Here is a 13,393-nt window from a genome sequence, read left to right as displayed (position 1 = left end):
CGGTCTTGTTTGTAAGAAATAAATACGGATCTCTGCGAATGTGTATTGACTACAAGCAATTGGATAAAGTGACGATAAAGAACAAATATCCTCTTCCGAGGATTGATGATTTATTTGATCAGCTACAGGGTGTCAAATGGTTTTCAAAAATAGATTTGAGATCGGGTTACCATCAGGTGAGAGTTAGAGAAGCGGATATTCCCAAGACGGCCTTCAGAACGAGATATGGTCACTATGAATTTCAAGTGATGTCATTTGGGTTGACTAATTGTTACACCTCGAAAAATTCCCCTTACATGCACTGTGAATAGGACAACGAAGGTCATGATGTATACGGTGTTTTGATGAGTAAGAAGTAGTATTTGAAGACCCTAAACGAGAATTTAAAAGCGTGGGAGATAAGGAAAGATAGTTGCTGAGAAAAGCAAACCATATGTGGTGTATCGGGTAAAAATAACGAGCAACGATTTTGTGATGGCATAATGGTGTCTTAGGGAAGTGTAATAACGCCCTTTGGGATGATGTTGAGATGTTAAACAAGTGCCAAGAAGGTTCCATAAGGATCGGAGATCAAACGAGACAACGAGAACGAAAACAGAATCACTAGCATTATATGGCCCAATCTACGGACCGTATAATTTATACCAGCCGTAGATTGGACCGTATAATTGGCCAAGAAGGACACCAGCCACTGGACCAAATGTACGCCCATACATATGGTCCGTATAAATAGTACGGACCGTATGTTGGTCCGTATAATGTTGGTCGGCCAGCTTTTTAAATCACTTAAGGGATCATTTTTCCATTCCATCTTATTTCATCCTCCACTCTCCAACTCAAGAACCCTCTAGAAAAGTCTCCAAACACTTCAACCACAAGAATACCAAGGAAATCAAGAATCAACAACATTAAATTCATGAAACAAAGTGTGTGAAACTCAAGTAAAGTTCATCCAAACTAAGAAATCCCAAAAGAGGTGAAGAAGGGTTTTAGTGCTAGAGGGGTATTCTTATTCAAGGCTTGTTCAACCAACATCTAAGCTATGTTTCATGACTATACCATGTTGTTCAAGGTATTGGAAAGCTTAGATAGTTAAAATGTAAAAGAATATAGAAAATGGGTCATTACTGAGTGAATACTGTCACAATTGAATGATAGTGGAATGGAATCATAAATGTTGATGCGTTACGGTTATGAATACGTTGTAAATGATGGTTAGACCATGAAATGAGTATTATATAGGATAAAACGCGATAACGAGCTATGACCATTAAATGTGGAAAATTGGAGAGAAATGGTGGATTTTACTCAATGTATATAAATGATGATTGTGGATCTCTATATTGTGGATGTTGTTGTGAATGTTGGGAGTTGATATAGAATATGGGAAAAGTAGTAGAAATAAAGGAAATGCTGCCCAATTTTCCCTAGAAATCACAATGCGTTCTTGTAGTCGATTAACTAACGTTAGTCCAAATTCACTCGTGAAGGTAACGACATGATATCGAAGGAGAACAAGTGAACGATAGCTTAGCTAAACGACAAAGGTATGTGAGGCTAGTCCCTTTCTTTCTATGGCATGAATCTCATGATATGATTTCTCTTCCTTTCCATGATTCTCCTATATTCCGGAAAGCCAAGAGCCTAAGACCATGACTAGTTATATGAGTTAAGAGATATGATATGGCGTTCTTATAAAGTAAATGATGTCGTTCCTTGTATACACTCACCTTATATACTAATCCTTTCAAGGTGAGGCAGAATGTTCATATATGTTCATAATAGAATCGAGGGTTCACGACCTTACGTCACCTCGATAACATACAGTTGTTCTATAGTCCTTATGTATGTACGATGATGAGCATATTATTATAAGTATTTTATGATGAGCATGTCATGATCATATTACACCGCGCCTAGTTGGCCGGGCAGTCAGCGCTAAGGCGGGCAGCTATGTTATACACCATGGCCAAATGGCATGGGCAGACACAACTAGTGGGCGGCATGAGATGATACCCCCGACACGGGAGGCCTGGACGCGGGCTAATGTTATTGATTATCACACCGCACCTATATGGTCGGGCAGTTTACTTGCACATATACATGTTATGCATACATGAGATGATGATGAGCATAAAGTAAGTCAGCATGCATTACTTCCTATATGATTCACAGCCAGATACAGTTGCTCCATATTTGATACTTCTCTTATTTCTTTGATGTATTGTTATTGTTTATGCCTCTCATACTCAGTACAACATTCGTACTGACGTCCGTTTCCTTTGGACGCTGTGTTCATGCCCACAGGTAGACAGGGAGGTGAGCTCGATCCAGATTCTTAGTAGCTGTCAGCTGATAGAGAGCACTCCATCGTTCGGAGGTGCTTATGATTACTCTTTTGGTGCATATGTATATTTCGGGCACGACGGAGTCTTGTGCCGTCTGGATGTATAGTATGTCAGTAGAGGCTCGTAGATACGCAGTGTGCGTTAGATGGTCTCACAAGATGTTATCATATGTATATATTATTTTGATGGCCGAGAGGCAAATGTATATAAAGCATTTATATTTCTACATAAAAATATGTTTCCTATAATTTCATGTACAAGTTGATAAAAAGGGCATTAAATGAGTAAGATGCGAAGTAGACCAAGCGGTGCTCGGTGGCTAGCTCCAGGTACCCGTCGCGGCCCCTAGTCGGGTCGTGACACTAATGCTCCGGCCGTGTTTATGAATTTGATGAACAAAGTATTCAGGCCTCTCTTGGACCTATTTGTGATAGTATTTATTGACGATATTCAGGTGTATTCTGGCACGGAATCGGAACATGCAGATCATTTGCGAATTGTTCTTGGCATTTGTCGAGCCCGAGAATTGTATGCAAAATTTTCAAAGTGCGAGTTTTGCCTAAATTCTGTGACATTTCTGGGCCATGTTATTTCAAATGATGGCATTCGAGTCGACACTCAGAAAATTGAAGCTGTGAAGACTTGGCCAAGACCTACGACGCCTACAGAAGTTCGTAGTTTTCTAGGGTTGGCAGGTTATTACAGAAGGTTCTTATAGGGCTTTTCATCTATTTCAGCCCCATTGACGAAGCTAACCCAGAAGTCAACCAAATTCCAATGGAATGATGCTTGTGAATGCAGCTTCCAAGAATTGAAAGACAGATTGACCTCGGCTCCGATCTTAACACTTCCAGAAGGGTCAGATGGCTATGTGGTGTATTGTGATGCTTCCGGTGTCGGAGTAGGGTGCGTATTGATGCAGCATGGTAAAGTTATTGCATATGCTTCGAGACAATTACAGAAACATGAAATTTTTCTAGAATCCCCGATGACTTAACATTCGGGGACGAATGTTCCAAAAAGGGGGGAAGAATGTTACACCTCGGAAATTTTCTCCGTGAACGTACAACGAGTAGACCAACGAAGTGTATGAGTGTGCGATGTTTTACTAAGTAGGGAATGACTATTTATGAATTTTGGAAATGAGAAGGTTACAGATTTGCACTTCGACCCAGTTGGTCGTAAAATAGAACACGGCCCGTAAAGTGGTTTACGGACCGTAAACTGGTTTACGGACCATAAACTGCCATCGTCCTTCAACATTCTAAAAACTTCAACTTTCTGCCAAATGACGAAATGGTTAAATACGACTCAGAATACGGAACGTAAATCGAAATACGGCCCGTAAACTGTGACCGTAAACCACCATGACTCCAGCAAACCTTTTGTTTCTGATATGCTTAAATACGGTCGTGAAGGACGGACCGTAAACTAGAATACGGCCCGTAAACTGGGTTTACGGCCACTGTGCACCCGACTACTGTTCATTAAAAATCAGGTTTTGAGTTAATAAAAGGGACCCTAAGCTCATTTATTCATTTCTTATCTACACGACTCAAGAAGTCTCTAGAACACTCTAAACACTTCATTCACAAGAATTCAAGAGGACCAAAGGAAAATCAAGGTCAATAACATCAAATCCATGAAATCAAGTGTAATAATCTCACTAAGTTCATCTTTCTCAAGAAAACCCAAAAGAGGTGATGAAAGATGAAGAATATCAAGAAAATTAAGAAACACAAGACTGGAATTCATGAAAAAGAAAAGTCCAAGAAGCTCAAGTTTGAAGATTATTTCCAATTCTTGTTTCTTGAATCCTTTTCTAAATAGGTTTCTTATTTCTTGATTTATATTTTAGTAGGATTTAATTTCCTATCATTAGTAGGACTTTTATCCTAGATCTAGTAGGATTCAGTTTTCTTTATTCTGTTCCTTGTAGAATAGGGATTTTACTTTCCTTCTTTAGCTATCTCCTTTCTAAAGTAGAATAGGGATTTGTAGCCATAAAAGAAGAGACCGTAGGCCTATATAAAGGGTTCTCATGACTTGTAAATATACTATTCACGTTTTTTAGCATAAACCCTAGTTTGCAATAGAGTTATTTTCTCTATTTGGTCTTCTTTATCCTTGTTTTTGGTTCCAAGCAAGGTGGTGTTAGTCTTTATCTTGTTTTCAATAGCGTGTGGTGTTTCTTTATCACGTAAGTTGATTTCAAGTGGTGACTTAGGAACTTTATTTGTTCTTGATCATTCAAGAACGCGTTTCTTGATAAAAATTCATTTTAGTTCATATCCAGAACCCTAATTTTCTTTCCATCATTCCTCCTTCAATACTTACTTGATTTAAACCATTCAATAGTTATTTTTATAGTTCAAATCGTCATCTTTCTCCTCGTCTTGAAATCACATAATTTCGAGAAGTATAGCCCGATTTACGTCCGTTTCTTGAATTCTGCCCATCAATCGCTTCAAGAATAAGATCCTGGTCGATTGGTTCTTTGTTAACTCGAAGAATCACATCAAGAGGTGAAGTACGGTTTTGGTGCTAAAGGAGTAATTCAATTCAAGGCTTGATCAACCATCATCTAAGGTAAGTTTCATGACTAAAACATTAGAAGGTTAAGATACTTGAACTGTAAAAGACATAGGAAATGGGTCATTTGTGAGTGAATAGTGACATGGTTGGATAGTAGTTGGGTTGGATTATGAATGATGGAGTGTTGTGATTATGAATACGTTGTAAATGACATTAGGCCATGAAATAAGTATTATATACGAGGAAACGCGATGGTAAGCTCTAACCATAAATGTGGAGAAAATGAAGAGAAATGGTGGATTGTGATCAATGTATATAAATGATGATTGTTGATTGCGATATTGTGAATGTTGTTGTGAGCGTGTGGGAGTTGATATAGAATATGGGAAAAGTAGTATAACCAAAGGAAGTGCCGCCCAATTTTCCCTAGAAATAGTAGTGCGTTCTTATAGTCGATTAACTAACGTAAATGCGAATTCTCTTTTGAAGGTAGAAACGCGATATCGAAGGAGAACAAGCGAACGATAGCTTAGTTAAATGTCAAAAGTATGTGAGGCTAGTCCCTTATTTCTAATGGCATGAATCTCATAGCATAATTTTCCTCCTCTTCATGAGTCCCTATATTCCGGGAAGCTAAAAGCCTATATCCATGGATAGTAATATAAGATAAGAGATATGATATGATGATCTTAAAATGGCATGATGTTATTTATTTCTCACACTCACCTTATATGTTAGTTCCTTCAAGGTGAGGCAGGATGTCGATAATTGCTCCATAATGAAATCGGGGGATCACGACCTTACGTCACCCCGATAAAGTAAAGTTGTTCGTAAGTCTTATGCATGTATTGTGATAAGTATGTTACGATAAGCATATTATGATGAGCATGTATGATGATGATATAACACCGCGCCTAGTTGGCCGGGCAGTCACCGCTAAGGCGGGCAGCTATACGATACACCATGGCCAAATGGCATGGGCAGACACCACTAGTGGGCGGCATGAGATGATACCCCGGACGCGGGAGGCCTGGACGCAGGCTAATGTTATGATTATCACACCGATCCGATATGGACGGGCAACTTATACATTGTGCATACATGATAAGATGACGAGTATGAGTAAGACAGCATGACTTAATTCTTTATGCATGACCGTCAGATATAGATTTTCCATATTGATATTTCCATTATGTCATTGTTCTATTTCTTTGTTTATGCCTCTCATACTTAGTACAATGTTCTTACTGACATCCGTTTTCTTTGGACGCTGTGTTCATGACCACAGGTAGACAGGGAGGAGAGGTCGACCCAGACCAGCAGTAGCTGTCAGCCGATTGAAAGCACTCCTTTGTTCAGAGGTGCTTATGACGATTCTTTTGTGTATATTCATGTATATGTATCTTTAGGCATGACAGGGTCTTGTCCCGTCCTTATGTTTAGTACTCCGGTAGAGGCTCGTGGATGCGCAGTGTGGGTTAGATGGTCTCACGAAATGCTATTATATGTATATATTATTTTGATGACCGAGAGACAAATGTATACAAAAAGTATTTATGTTTCCATGTAAAATATGATTTCCTACAATTGGAGTATAAAGCCGATAAAAGACCATTAAATGAGCAAGATGAGCAGTAGTACGAGTGGTGCTCGGTGGCTAGCCCCGGGTACCCGTCATGGCCCTAGCTGAGTCGTGACAGTATTAGCCTAAGTGTTCCAGTCTGACACCCTAAACGCCCAATTTTGGGCAAAATTTTACCATGTTTGTTTCTTGAAACATGGTATATTTCGCATGAATGGCTAAAATCTTTTGTTGCGGAAATATAAGCCAAAATAATTTTTTTTACCATAAATAATTTATATCTACAAAGTCATACTATTAGAACCCGTAGGTTAACCGTATTTTACGGATCCTTAATACCGGGGTGCCTAACACCTTCCCCGGGGATCACCAGAACCCTTACCCATACTTTGGTGAGATTAGAATTCTTTTAAAATTTAACTGTTTTGAATGAACCCTTTTGGAACTAGCTTTCCTAATTTCCTAAAAATTAGGTGGCGACTCTAAAATAAGTCCATTTATAGCTCCATCCACGTAGAAGTATATTTTTTTCTTTTTCCCGGTACGATTGACAACCATACTTCCCCGGGACACTTTCCTTTTAAAACGAGGCAAGTGCAAATACGAATCAGAAAAAGTAGAACCTCTACGATGCAGATTGGGAAGCCTGTCTAATCTCAAGGAAGTCTGTTACTGGGTATCTTATAAAAGCTTGGAGATTCATTGATCACTTGGAAATCAAAGAAGCAAACAACTGTTTCCAGAAGTAGTGCAGAGGCTGAATATAGAAGTATTGCTTCAACTGTGTCAGAGTTAGTATGGCTGCTTGGTTTAGTTAAAGAACTTGGAATTGAAATCATAAGTCCTGTACAGATACTCAGTGATAGTAAGGTTGTCATACAGATTGCAGCAAATCCAGTTTATCATGAAAGAACTAAACATATAGAGATAGACTGCCACTTCATTAGAGAAAAGATACTACAAGGCATGGTAGCAACAAAATATATATCAACTTTGGAGCAGCTTGCAGATATCTTGACCAAAGGTCTTACAAGAGTTCAACACAACTAGCTTTGTTCCAAGCTAGTTCTGTTAAACATCTTTGGAGTACCTAAGACCTAGCTTGAGGGGGAGTGCAGAAGGACCAAACTGTAATACTTAAATAGTTGAAGGACTAATCTGTTAAGTTCAGATACTTAGGTGATTAACAGAATTATGAATAGTTAGTTAGTTAGTTAGTAGATTCCATAAGTTAGTTACTTGGAGGCTTAAAACTAGATTGGAGAAATTGATCAATGTATATATATATATATATATATATATATATATATATATATATATATATCTTGTACTCATTATTGAAACACAAGCTGAATATAATAATATACAGAATTTCTCTCTTTACAATGTATTCTTCTTCATCTTGTCTATTCTAGGAGCCTTGGCGTAACTGGTAAAGTTGTTGCCATGTGACCAGGAGGTCACGAGTTTGAGCCGTGGAAACAGCCTCTTGCAGAAATGCAAGGTAAGGCTGCGTACAAAAGACCCTTGTGGTCCGGCCCTTCCCCGGACCCCGCGCATAGCGGGAGCTTTAGTGCACCGGGCTGCCCCTTATTCTACACTTAATTCTTCAAGAAGGCATTCATGCAGTTTTAAAATGTGGAAAGTCATGAACATGCAGAAAATACAAGAACGCTAGATTTATTAACATAAGTATATCTCTAGATATAACTACCTCATACCAGTCAAAATAATTTACGAATCAGATGTAATTTAATTCATTTATTGTACAATGTAGAAGCATTCATATTAACTTTAGTTGTCCAGAACAATTTTAACCAGTTGTGCAGACAAGTTATCAGGAGATTATGCTAATACGGATGATTTCAAGAGAATTATGGAACGTGTACGCGTCATTGCACATTTCAAAACTCCAAAAGCATATAATGAGTTTTTGATCCTCAGAATCCAAATCTTTATTTGATATGCATGTTTTGCTTACAAACACACAAATTTACTTTTAGGAAGTGATGGACACAAATCACTAATCACATAAGATGGATGGTGTTAAAAACTCATTTGATTATTTTCTCTAATTTAAAGAATATTGTTGTCACGACCCAACCCCGTAGGCCGTGACTAGTGCCCGATCTGGGCACTCAATCACATTCTAGTATATAGCAGAAGCCGACAAGGCTTTAGTTCCAATTTAGATAATCTCCAGAAAAATTTCGGCAGAGTTTCCTTTGTTTTACGGACTATCCCATATACCCTGCACGCAGAAAATACCAACAAAGGCCACACAGGGCCAACAGAGTAACATTTAAATATATGCGGACCGGCCGCCGCGGCGAATGGGATCGCCCAAACACAACATATACACACAGCTGTACAGAAAGATCCCAACCCACAAACATGTCCACAGACCTCTACCAGACCGACAGAATCATATGACGGGACAGGGCCCCGCCGTACCCATGAACGAGAATATACATATATAGAAGTGACAGACTATACCAAAAGATGGCTCTGAATAAAAGAGCGCTCCAAAAATAGCAGAAGGAGATCCTAAGCGGACGGATCAGCAAACCTGTCGTCGGTACCTGCGCGGCATGAAAACGCAGCCCCCGAGGAAAGGGGGTCAGTACGAAATATGTACTGAATATGCAAAGGCTGAATTACAGAAACAAGATCATAACCGGTACAGAAAGTACAGAAAGTAAGCAGAAAATCCAAAGTATCAAACACATATTTTCAAAACATGCAGAGTGTGTACAGAAACATATGTCATATCAAATCCGGCCCCTGCCAAGGGACTCGGCAGACAGAACATGGCCACCCTCCCGACGCTGGTGCCACAACACAGAAGAATCAGAATAAGGGCATAACCCCGTAACATAATATGTCATATCAGATGGCCATAGTAAATCATATCAGAACAAACGTACATGGCACAACATACTCCACAAACCCATGTACGCGTATACCTGCCCCCTCACATCGAGGCACGACGAACAATGCAAAGGATCGCGCTTGACAACATATCCTGGCCCGGGCTCAGTGTGGGAAACATTGGGGCATCCACGAATGGAGTAGTGAGAGACTAATGCAATTAAAATATCATGAATGTTTCCATAGACTCGATGAGGCATATCAAAGACAAACCGATCCAATGAAGTCGGAAGGAATCATAGTAAATGAGTTTCGAGTATCAAAACAATTTATCAGACTTACTGGAATATTTAAAACAACGTTTGTTAGGTAATTAGAATGGTAGTCTAAACGTTTCTTTTAAGAACTATTCGAAAAGAAGACTTAAGTACATTAAGGGCAAAACCGGGAATAGTGGGCCCACCTCGGGACAAGCAAGGCGATGGGTCCAAATTACTCCCTTTAAGCTTATGGGGTCACCTATAAAGGTTCTACGGACATTCTGTAGCTTTCCAAGGAGTTTAGAGAAGGTTTGCATAATTTCCAAGAAAACATACCAAAAGAGTTCAGTCTTACTGAAAGAAAAAGTGATATTTTCACTTGCGGATTCCGAGGGGCAGAAAGTCTTTCGAGGCCCGAATTCGATCCTAATACACTTAGGCATGCCAAAAGAAGGATCGGGGTAGCTTTACATACCTTTTGAGCTTTTTAAGCCTATCCAAGCTCACTCTCCGTTTCGTCGAAAATCTGCAAATGGTCACATTTACCAATTGTAAGCTATAGATGCTACGAATTCAATTCAACTCATATCTGTCTACCGAAATTTCGGCAGCACTTCCCCTATACATATAGCACCCCCGAGAATTCAACTCGGCTCACAATCATCAACAACATCAACATCAACAACAAACACTAGAAACACAATATGGCACAACTAGTTCTACTTGTCGACATAATGCTATAACCTTTACTTTAACCTTAACTTTCAAACTAATCTCGACGATTTCACATTCATTATCAATCTAGATCACCACAACATAGTTTAGAAGCATTTCATATCGTTTCTACACTATATACACAAGATATACAAAGTATATACACTTTCCGCCACAACCATAATTTATCCGGTTCTTCTAATCTTTAACATACACATTCATAACTCAATTCCATCTTCTATATTCATCAACAATCATCATAGTTTGCACCCTAACAACTTAATTCCATAATGTTATAAAATCATAGGCAAACGGCATAAGTTCTCACACTCCATTTCACTGCAGCTTACATCATTTTTCCTACATTTACAATGCAAGAATCACAACAACACAATTAACATATTATACAACATTTAAACCATTTCCATTTCATCATACCTAACCCTACGGCCAACATGTAGTTTTTCCAACTTTCACCAAATTCATTCGACTTTTTTTTTCCAATATTAATTCCACCCTACTCACAACTAAAATAAAACATGAAATTCAACTCATTCCAACTACACATCATAATGCATATACACGGCCACATGCACACATGTACACCCACTTTCTAAACTTCCATGTTACCATATTTTCTACTCATCTCTACTTAATACAACATAAACAAAGGCTTTATAACATATAAAAGAGAATGAATCCTTACCTTTTCTTCCAATCTTCTTCACTTGGGTAACTTGTCAATTTGAAGACCCAAGTCCTCCTTCTTCCAAACCAACTACACCACGTTGTTAAGGGACCTTGAATTAGTATAAAAACCACAAGATAATAATTTTTGGAGGGAGATTTGTGAGGGTCAAATTTTCTATGGCCAACCCGTGACCTTCTCTTCTTGCTCTCTTTGTTTGCTTTGTTCTTTGTTCTATGTTTCTTGAAGGGTCTAAGGGATAAAGGCCACTATATATTTAATTGTAGCACATGGAAAAAATTTGTGAAGTGTGGTGGGCTTGGGCCTCACTTGGCCGGCCACCCCCTCAAGTCTTGGGCTTTGATTTCAATTCAATTTTTTGAGCCCAATGACTTGTGAATCAAATTTTGTAATTCCCGAAACTAATTTCCAAAATTCCAAATTTGCCCTTAGTCTTCCTCGACACTTCCACATTAATATTCTTTCATGCACAACTCTTATGTTAACTGTAACCAATTATGACTTTATTTCATACAAGTCAAGATTATTTCTAATTTTTTCAAATGCGCGAAAATACGGGATATAACAATTGTTGTGAGTGGAAATCAGTCTGGTAGGGGTGATTCCCAGGTCTCCAGGGCAGGAGCACAGTCTGGCCAGAGTGGACGTGGTGGTGCTCATTGCTATGCTTTTCCCGGTAGGTCCGAGACCGAGGCATCCTGTCATGACCCAACCAGGCACTGGAGCTAATCTACCGAGCACCACAACACGTACATGCATCTCATATCTATACCTGAGTGGGCCATCATGCTAACTCATAATTATCATAAACTGTGTGGGACACAAGCCCAAAGATAATATACATACATCATCAAGTTGATTCCAAGTATACATGCCGACAAGGCTATCTCAACGATGATACAATAAAACATGGACCGAGAAATTCATGGAACATTTGACTATGCATATCTGTCTACTAGCCTCTACTGGAGTGCGTAACATAAAAAGGACTGGACAGGACCCCGCCGTACCCATCTGTACACAAAAAGGATTATACCAACTAGACTGCAACTCCGGAACAAGTGGAGTGCTCCTGTACAACCGCTGAAAAGACAGCCTATGAGTCTGAACCGTCTCCCTGTCTACCTGCGGGTATGAACGAAGCATTCATAAGCAAAAGGACATCAGTACGAATAATGTACCGAGTATGTAAGGCATGAGTAACAACATAATGAAAGTATGAAGACAACATAAGATAAGATAGATCGCCCTGTACCTCTGAATGCCTCTTAAGGCGGATGTCATGCATACTTAGTGTTACGCCTCTCGTTCTCGTCGTATTAAAACCTATGGTTTCATAGTCGGGTATGCCCTTGGAATTGAGACTCGTGTCCGAGTTTTGGAGATAGAAAGTGCCTTACCCCATGTACTAAGATACCAGCAGGTATCCCGGGTGATTTACTAGGTTGGAAGTTGAACTAATCGAATACTTGAACTGAACTGGAGAAGTCTGCAGACACCAGTCATTGTCGACGGGTCGTCGACATAGTCGATGGACCGTCATTGTGCGGCGTCGACAAGGTTCCATAGCATGGAGATCTGCAGGCGAAGGTCGACGGGTCGTCGACCAGTCCGTCGAACTGCACCGCTAGAGCTTTTTAATTCCGAGTATAAATATGTGGTTCACGACCCTATTTCTTATTTTCTCTCTTCCAAATCATAGAAAACCCTAGTATATTCATTCCCAATATTTCCTATCATATTAGTGAAGATTTGGCAAGATCCGAACCCCGTAAACCCAAGCTTGTAAAGAAGAAGGTTGATTCTAAGGTTTCTTCAAGGTTGTGAAGCTTAGGAAGTTAGAGTTGAAGTGATTCTTGGAATCTTAGGCCCCTCAAGGTATGTGAATGATTTCGACCCTTGTATTTGAGTTAATTATCGAGAGTTTTGGTGATTTTAAGTAAAGATAGGGTATTTGTGGAAGTGGTAAGTTGATGAAGGGCAAGGTAGTGATTTGAGGCTATTTTAAGAGATGATTGGGGATAAATTTGAGTATATATTTATATATAAGTGTTGTTATTGTTGTTGTGGTTGATGTTGGATTGAATGGGAAGTTGAAGGGTTGTTAAGCTTATAAGGGAAATGTTGCCCATAATTTTTCAAGCTCTATTCGTATAAATGATTAGTAACCGAGGTAAATAGTCTGATTACGGCTTACGTTATCTTGATTGTAGACTTACAAGTTTGAGAGGTAGAAGTTGGACGATTGGGTATACTTCAAGGTATGTTAAGGTTATCCTTTCTTTCTTTTGGCATGACCTTATGACATGAACCGAACGAGTAAGCGAGCTCCCATATTACTCTACTCTTAGCAGCACTACGAGTCCTTCAGTCT

This window comes from Lycium barbarum, chromosome 10 (genome assembly GCF_019175385.1).
Source record: "Lycium barbarum isolate Lr01 chromosome 10, ASM1917538v2, whole genome shotgun sequence".
Lineage (NCBI taxonomy): Eukaryota > Viridiplantae > Streptophyta > Magnoliopsida > Solanales > Solanaceae > Lycium > Lycium barbarum.
The sequence above is the reverse complement of the archived record's forward strand: the minus strand, read 5'-3'. Positions refer to the sequence as shown.